The sequence below is a fragment of the Equus przewalskii genome, chromosome 9 (genome assembly GCF_037783145.1).
Source record: "Equus przewalskii isolate Varuska chromosome 9, EquPr2, whole genome shotgun sequence".
In the NCBI taxonomy this organism is placed as follows: Eukaryota; Metazoa; Chordata; class Mammalia; order Perissodactyla; family Equidae; genus Equus; species Equus przewalskii.
The window spans coordinates 26,011,616-26,021,378 of NC_091839.1; positions in this window are offsets into that span (position 1 = coordinate 26,011,616).

A 9,763-nucleotide genomic window follows, 5' to 3' on the forward strand; every position below is an offset into this window, starting at 1 on the left:
TTGCATTCTTACTGGCAATGTTTGAGCGTTCCAATTCCATCACACCCTGCCAATACCTGGTATGGTCACTTTTTAATTTTGCTCTTTTAAAATAAGTGTATAGTGATGTCACACTGCTTTTAATTGCATTTCCCTAAGAATTTCTTTCCCTAAGGATGTTGATCATTATTTTGTGTGTTTTTACCAGCATACCTTCTTTAGTAAAATGCCTTTGCTTATCTTTGGTCTATTTTCTATTTTATGAATTTTGGCTATGTGCCTTTTAGTAACAAATAAGACAGTGAGACAACAAACACATGTTGGAAATTCATTCTTCAGTGATGTGAGCAACAACTTTGCTGTATGGAATAATTGTTTTTGAATACTGGAAGAGTATATTGTCATTTTTTCTTTAATTTTTTTCTTTTTTTTTTTTGTAGTATGCACAATGTGATGGCCACCAATACCAAACACTTAAGTTTCATCAGCATTATCAACATACTGTCCATCACTTTTCTAAGTGTAGACGTTCAGTATATTATATTCAACAATCCAATAAATCAAGGCCTAGTTCGTAGTGTTTGCCAATTTCCCTGGTGTAAATACTCCTCCCATGGCCAATTTGAAACTGCCAACATAATATCACTGAACATAGAATTGGAAGAAATTGCCAGTGGTACTCTATTTCCACCATACTGATCCAGTAGCCGCAAACAATCTCAAGAATGTAGATAGTAACAAAACAGTAAAATGATTACAGAGTGATGATGTTTGAGTATTTGTAACTAAACAGTTTAATTGATGTATAATTGACTTAAGTGCACATATTTGAAGTGTATATTTTGATATTTTGACATAGGAAAACAAGTTTCCTTTTGCCCTTTTTTTTCTTGGTGAGGAAGATTCGCCCTGAGCTAACATCGGTGGCAGTCTTCCTCTTTTGTATGTGGGTTACTGCCTCAGCGTGGCTGGCAAGTGATAGGTCCACACACCAGGATCCAGGCTTGTGAACCCCGGCCGCCAAACAGCGTGTGCTGAAGTTAACCACTATGCCATGGGGCCAGCCCCACTTTGTGCCCTTTTTAAATTCATCCTCAACTTATAAAATTACTGTTACAATGACATATTCTACCTTTTTTATGACTTTTTTCAAATATATACAAAAGTGGAAAAGACTGATGAATCCTCAATTTTTTATCTTTATGATCATTCTTGTTTGAATTCTCCTCATGCACATTAGTGGGTAATTTTACTTATAAGCTCAGACATCATGTCATTTAACACATAACTTCTTGAGAATGCTTTTCTTAAATGTATGAGCCTTTTCATAATGCCAATAACTTTGTCACACACAAAAATTTTTAAATATAAGTATTGTCACTGCTGAATTTTACCAATTTTCTCAAAGACATGTTTGTTTTTTAAGGCACACTAATCAGGATATACAATGTGTATCTTGGGAGTCTTAACCTATAGGCACTACTCATCTCTTTTTTGTTCTTATGTCCTTGTTGAAGTGATGAGCCATGTGTCCATTATAATTTGCACCATTTGGATTTGGCTCATTGCATCTCTCATACTATTAACATGCTGACCCTTCCCCCAAATTTCTCGGGCCCTAGATGTTGCGAAGATGAACGAGTGAGGTCTGGTCCTGGCAGAAAGGTGTGTGAGAGGCACAACCTGGAAACACATTCAGGTGTTGGGTGGGATGGCTGTGTGGTGATGACACTGTGACAGGTGTGTGATACTAACACTCCTTAGCACATCTTGGGGGTACCTGACAGACACTGGGAACATGGGTGACAGATGTGGGATGTTGTTACCCTCAACCCAGCGTGGGCATGCGTATGTGTACACCAGGTTCACAACACAGAAGGTATGTGACAAACTTGAGGCACACAACTAGTACAAGTAAAACCAAGGAAGTGAGGTAGCATTAATTTGATTTTATTGTGTTTTCTTGGTAACCTATCATTTATGGCAAGGAAGACTGTTTTTCTGATTGACCAGAGAGATGTAAAGAATACAATAATTTAAGAAAAATAAATCATGTGTCAGTTTAAAGAGAAAAAATTAGTAAAAAGCAGAGCCAACATCCCCTGAACACTGACCATGTGTCAGGCCTGTTCATTTCTCACAATATCTGCATCCTCAGCCAAATAAGAAAAATGTGCCCAGTGCAGGGAGTTTCTCAGAAAGCTGAACCTGCTCAACATAGACAACATTCCTTCATGGTGAAATCCTGTCCTCTGGCTCCTTTGATGGTAAACGTTCTTTGGAAATGTTGGTGAGAGTGGATGATACATGGTGTCTGGGTAAATGTCCTTATTTTATTCAATATAGTTGGTTTGCCTTTTCTAGAATTGTATACAAATCAAGTCCTTATTTCTTGTGTGGTTTCTATTCAGCATAATTATTTTGATAGTCATTTGTGATGTGTCATGAATAGATCAGGTTTTATTTTTTGAGTAGTATATTCTATAAATAGATATTTGTTTACTACACAAATATAACATAATTTGTTTACCCATTCATCTGTTGATTAACATTTGGATTGTTTGCACTTCTTGGCTCTTACAGTTAAAGCTGCCACAGACATTTATATGAAGTCTTCTTATGGAAATGTGTTTCATTTCTTTTGAGTTTCATACCTAGAAGTGTAGTACCTGAGTCAGAGGATAGGAGAATATTTCTGTTGTTAAGAAATTGCTAAACTGTGTTCTAAAGTGGTTATACAATTTTAGGTTCCCACCGGTAGTGTATGAGAATTTCAGTTTCTTTACCTCCTAATCAACATTTGGTATAATCAGTCTTTTAAATTTTAGCCATTCTAATGTGTTTCTTGAATTTCCTTGCAAGAAGAAAAAGAAAGAAGGAAAGCACAGTGCCTGGTAGGCTTCTTTGATCTCAAGAAGCAACTTCTGCTCAATATAGTCATCCACCAGAGGACATGAAATATGGCCAGCATTGGTCAGTCCTAGAGTAGGAATGATACTGGCTCGACACAAGGTTGACATAAAGGAAGTCATGTTGTAGACAATAAACCATATTATAACTTTGAATGACTTCTGATTAACTAGCCCAGACATGCTCTATAGATTTTGTGGCCCCTCCCAGCTGCTTTATGATGATAACTTTGTTCTTTTGAGTTCCTTAGGAATGTGATGGCCCCCAGTCGGAGAGTCTGTGCTGATAGCCATCATCAATGACAATTGAAAGATCAGAGTATAGGTTGTTGTTTTGGTCTCTGATGCATATCCAGTAAAACAAAGGACTATCAGGAACTGGGACCAGATGTCTGCCCCACTCAGAAACCAGCCACCTCCCCCACCTGGAGACCAGTGCCATATATAACTGGCCTTTGTTCTGTAAGATGGTTCTTTTGGACATTAGTTGGCCAACTTCCTTCTTGCTAGCAAGCTGTAATAAAGAGACCCTTTCTCTCCTACCACCTTGCCTTCTGACTATTGGCATGTCTTGTGGTGAGCAGAGGACCCCCCCAACTTGGGTGGTAACAGGAAAGGGCTCTGCTGTGGTGCAAGCAGTCCTGCCACTTAGGCCACTTGATTCAGGAGACGCTTTGATGTTGAAGGTGTCATTATTTCTCCTCTCTGTGTTTTCTTGGTAACCTGTCTGGATTATTGTCCCTCTCATGGCTAACCAAACAAACTGAACCTGACAACATCCACTGCAAGAGCTTCATTCCACAGGAAGTGAAGAGCAAGGAGACTGTTTTACTCATAGCTTCTGAGTGGGCATTTAGCATCTCTGTAGCAATTGTTTGCATGCTGGTTTTTGCTTATTTGAGAGCGTGGTTTGTAAGTAGAATCTGTGGGAGCATTTTACTAAAATGAGCTGTTGTCCTTCTGCTAGACCTCATACCCAGCCTTAATTTTCACCATGTTTGGGGAGAGATGTACATTCAGCTCACTGTGAAGGCTGACAAATTTGGATGATAAACTTTATCTGAGAGGAATGAAACTGTTGTACAAATCATTTTTTATTTTCTATACATTATGATGTTTTAACTTCTTAAAAAATGTTTCTGGCTGGGGAGAGATTGCCCCTCCTGTGGCTAGTCAGTTCTTAGAGATAGCAAAGGGCCCAGACAGGAGCATGCCTTTGATATGCAACCTAGCCAATTCAGAGCCCAGCCTCCTCTTTTTGGTCCAGACACACCAGGACCTGATACTAGGCCACTAAGGACCACCCCTATAGCCGAAAGCCTGCCAAAATTATTCAAACTAGCCAATCCCAAACTGCTCACCCTTCCCTGGCTTGCCTTTCCCTTGGAAACCCCAATAAAACTTCTGGCCTAGGCTCCTACTTCTGCTTCCTGACCAAAACCTGATGTCCCTGCTATGGCCCTGCATAGTCAGTCATGCCTCTTGTGTCAGGGGAACTGTGAGTAACATTAAACTTTTCTTTCAATGGCATTGAACTTTTCATGTCATCAGTCAGTCGCTTTTATACACAGCTCCATTGGTGCAGCAAGGACATTGCCTATACTCTGCTCTTGGCAGCTGCCTGGATGCACCAAACAACAGTGGCTGCTTGGGAGCGCACAGCTGACTGTCATATGCTTGGGCTCTGGCTTCCGCTACTTCGTCTGTGTCAGCAGGTACTGCCATGATATTCCAACCAAAATTGTAAGAGGATTTAGAAGGCACACGCCTCTATGGTCCCTCTCATGTATCTTAGGTGCTGAGTCTAGGTTGATGATGGCCATAGTTCCCTGGTTGCCACCTTAGCTTGGACAGCTTGGTCCACTGGGCCAAACATGGTTTGACCCTGGGTTCCTAGCAGTGACCTGGGGGTGATTCAGATCACTGGCTAACTTACAAGGCAAAGGGAGTGAGGAGAAGCTTCCTCCCATGGGGCTTTGTTGGGGGCAAGTCAGGTCAAGTGACCCATGAGTGTTGAGGTCAGCAGAGAGTACCTGCGCTCTTTGCCGAAGTCTTCCTCTCGCTGTAAGTGATTGAGCACATGAGCCTGCCCTTCTAGCGGGTACCCCTAGTGGAGAGTCGGGGTGTTGGTTCCCACGAGCTGTAGATCTGCTGTCAACAGGGCCTTAATTCCTGTCAGCCAACTGGAGATCTGCTGGCAACATTTCCTGGTTCACTTTCAAGTCCTGCTACCTATTAACATGCTAGGAGTCTCCTCATTAAAGTCAAATGGTCTCCTTATGTACTGAGCAAATCCAGGTCTAACAAATATAATGCTAGCCCTAGATCATGTTGATCACTTAGGAGTTCAACTCTGGTAAACTTAAAATGAAAATTTTATTTGGGGTCTGTTAGAACTACAGCTCAGGAAGCAGAGATTCAAGTTGTACTTGAATTGTGTTCTAGCGGTTGAAGGGAGAAGGAAGGTTTTATAGTCATGACTAACAAAGGGGGAAAAAAAAGAGAGAGAAGGAATGTATTTTAACAAATTCCAGGCGCAAAGTAATCATCAGGGCGAGGGTCTGTTTGAACAAGCCATTAAACTTAGGAATGTGGGAGAGGATCCTGACAGGAGTGGGGACTCTGTCCCAGTAATCATATCTTCCTTGAGAATGTTGGTGCCACTCACATAGCAGAATGAATTAAACAATAATCTTTACATTACACATGGATATTAACCTTTGTTCTTACTGTCTTTAAGCTAAATCAGGGTATAGGGCCTTGAGGTGGTCTCTGATGCATGCCCAGTCTCTGGGAAGATAGGAACATCAGTCATGTGGGAAGACAAACAGAAGATTATGGGGAATTGAGACCAGGCCTTGGAGGCCCACACAGAGACCAGAAGTCTGAAGAAACCACATTCCAAAAGTAGTTCCATGCATTCCTGTATGTCTTCCCCCCCATAACTGGCCTGTAGTCTTTGTTCTGGGAAGATGGGCTTTGAGGATGTGAGTCTACCATCTTCCATCTTTGCTGGAAAGAACAAATAAATCTTTCTATTTCACTAGCTTGCCTCCTGACTTTTTGGCTAGTCTCTTGGCAAGCTGGAGCCCATTGCTCAGTAAAATTTCTGGTGACTCCACCTAGATTCGCTTTCTGCTTGTGGCCGGTAGATCTTGGGGAGCACCCCAGGGAAGTCCCAGCAGCTGCCTGGGAACCTTTTTTCCAGGGGATGGCTCCTCTTCACCCCCTTTGAGCTCCAGCTGCCTTCACTGCTTCTTTGGTGAAACAGAAACAGAAAGCAAGAATAGCAGATCTGCATCTGCAATGGGGTAAGTTACCTTGGCCAGGCCTGCCAAAAACTCCCTTTCTCTTGCAGGGGAAATCCTAGATAGATCTCCCCATCTGAGTCTGGGTACCAATTAACGAGAGAAGTAGTTGCAGAACTATTCATAATCTGTTGAGTGCACCTGTCTGTTCTGTTTTGATCCCATCTTTGTGTCCATGTGAAACTCCAAAATGGGGGGAACTCCATCTGTCCCCAAGACAAGCTCTCTGGGCCACTTCTTAGCTAAAAGGGCTGACTTTAGCTACAAACCCATGTCCAAGAAGAAAATGGTTTTCTATTGTAATACTGCACAGCCTCGGTATTCCTTGGGGTCTGGAGAAAAGTGGGCTCCCAATGGGTCTTTGAATTGCTATACCATTTTGCAACTAGAACTATTCTGTGAAAAAGCTGGCAAGGATGATGAAATGCTTTAAGTTCAGGCTTTCATGTTACTCTATCAGGAGGATCAGAGAGAAGGAAAGGACTAGGTAATGGTGGCAAGGGATGGAACGCAAGGAAAATGTTCCTCTGTGCAGGAGGCTGGAAATAATGAGGAAGATGATATAGTGATATTGCAAACACTTAACCCACCAGTTGAGGGCTATGGCAAGCAGCACCCCCTAGAGTGCCTCCCCCACCTCCTTCGCCTCTGGGAATGATGGGTGCAGGGAAATGGTCACCAATTGGTTTTGCCTTCCCATATGAGGCAAGGCACACACTTTGGCTAAGGAGTCACCTCTGGGGCTGGACAATTTCCCTTGCAGTGGTACCCTGTGGGTGTAGATGGACAGGGCCAACTGGCTAGTTTTATTTAGACACATAATCCTTTTTCCACCTCTGATTTGTTTAACTGGAAAAACAATAATCCACTTTATCGAGAGGATCCCTCCCAAATGACTGAGTTGTTTTCTCCAATTTTTGCAACTTATCACCCATCCTGGGCAGACGTACATATTCTCCTGAACATAATGTTGACCAGGGTTGAAAAACGGATGGTTATTGATAAGGCTCATGAGGAAGCTCATAGGTCCATCTAACGGATCAAAATGGTACACCAGATGCTAATGCTGCTTTACCTATATTGTTGAGCCTACCTGGGACCCAAATGATGTAGCAGGGAGAGTTAGACTTGATCATTACAAAGGGTGTATTCTGACAGGCCTGAAAAATGGGTTCCCAAAACAAAACAGTCTAAACGTGATACAAGGAATACGATAGAAGCCAGACAAGCATCTTTCTGAGTTTCTAGAGAGAATTTATCGAGCATAGTGGTGGTACACAGAGGGTGATCCGGAGGCTCCTGAAAACCTCTAAGTGGTAAACATGACTTTCATGGGGCAGAGTGCCCCTGATGTCAGGAGAAAATTGCAGCAACTGGATGGAGCCCTAGGAATGAACCCTTCCCAGTTGGTTGATAAAGCCTTTAAGGTGTACAACAACCTGAAACAGAAGACCAAGCAGGAAGATGCCAAGAGGAGTGCTACCCTCCTCACGACAGCCCTAGGTGGTCGTCGCACTGGAGAAAGAAAGGGAAGGGGATGCCATGAGGGCGGCCTCTTGGTAAAAATCAGTGTGCCTATTGTAAGGAAGTAGGGCATTGGAAAAATGACTGCCCTAAGATGGGAAAAAGGAAAGAGGCCTGAAAAAGGGGCCACCCAGATGGTTGAGAGAAACAATTTTTCAGATGAGGGCTGATGGGACCCAGGGGCTCCAGAGACTTTGAGTCAGCCTGTTCTATTTTTTTCTTTTCTTTTGAGGAAGATTAGCCCTGAGCTAACATTCGTTGCCAATCCTCCTCTTTTTGCTGAGGAATATTGGCCCTGAGCTAACATCCATGCCCATCTTCCTCTACTTTATATGCGGGATGCCTGCCACAGCATGGCTTGATGGGCGGTGCATAAGTCCACACCCAGGATCCGAAACGGCAAACCCCGGGCCACTGAAGTGGAACGCGTGAAATTAACCACTGTGCCACTGGGCTGACCCCATGAGTCACCCTATTCTAATATCCCCCCAGGAGCCCCAGGTAGAACTGACAGTGGAGAATAATTTGGTTGACTTTCTGGTGGATACTGGAACCACATATTCCGTGTTAAATACCAAATGACTAAGAAGACATCTTGGCTGAACCCAGTTACTAGGGTATGTGGCGAAGTAAAGAATAAAGCTTTCCTGCAGCCTTTAGAGTGTCACACTGGAAATCAGACTCCTAAACACAGTTTTTTGTAAATGCCTGAGTGTCCAATACCTCTTTTGGGACAAGATTTGTTGTGTAAATTAAATGCTGAAATCACTTTTTCTCCTGGTCAGCTGGGCATTTAGGTCCCTGCAGAACATTCTTTGAGATTACAGATGGCCTTGTTGGACCTCCAAGAACCAGAAACCTGAACTGTTGCCTCCCAACCTCTACGACCAGGTAAGGCCCAAAGTGTGGGCAGACAGGAACTCCAGAAAAGCCGGAAACGCAATGCTGGTGGAAATTCTCTTTAAAACAGGAAAAGCTAAACTTAATCTCAAACAATACTTATTAAATCAGGAAGCCCAAAAGGGAGTACAACCTATTTTTGAAAGATTTATATGGATTGGACTTAGTCGGCCATGGCAGTCACCCTACAACACCCCAATTTTGTCAGAAGAAGCCTAACTCTGATGAATATGGATTTGTCCAGGATTTGCGGGCCATCATTGAGTTGGTACAGGACCTGCACCCTGTGGTGCCCAGCCCATACATTCTGTTGACCAGCATTCCAGGACATTATTAGTGGCTTACTGTTTTGGATTTAAAAGATTCCTTTTTCCGTGTCCCGCTGGCTAAGGAATCTCAGCTACTGTTTGCCTTTGAATGGTGTGATCCAGATACTCAAAGCACACAGCAGTACTGTTGGATATGGCTCCCTCAAGGTTTCAGAAATCCCATTGCAATATTCCTGAAAGCATTAGCAAAAAACTTAAGAGGCCTCAAATTAGATGATGGACTATTGTTACAGTACGTTGATGACCTCTTGATTGCAAGCCCCACTTATAAATTGTGTCTACAGAATACCATTAAAAACCCTTAACTCTGTGGCTGACTGTGGATACAAAGTTTCTCACAAAAAGGCCCAAGTACGTAAACAGAGACATATTTGCATTTTCCATTTTCTAAGGGACAAAGAGAGTTATTGCCAGATCAGAATAAGGCTCTAGCCTGTCTTGACCCTCTAAAGACCTGGTGATAATTACAGGGTTTTTTGGGCATGGCAGGTTTTTGCCACGTTTGGATTCCAAGTTGTGGTTTAAGTGTCAAACCCTTATATGAGGCTATAAAAGGGCTAGATTCTGAGCCTTTAGAATGGACTAAGCAATGCCAGTTGCACTTCTAGGACATAAAGGCCAAGCTAATATCATCCCCAGCTTTAGGCCTTCCTGACCTTGCAAAGCCATTTAGCCTCTATGTGCATGAGAGGCAAGGTATCAGCCTAGGAGTGTTCACACAATGCTTGGGAAACACTCCTAGGCTGGTGGCATATTTTTTAAAACAATTAGAACAGACTGTTAAGGGATGGCCAGCCTACCTCCGGCCAGTAGC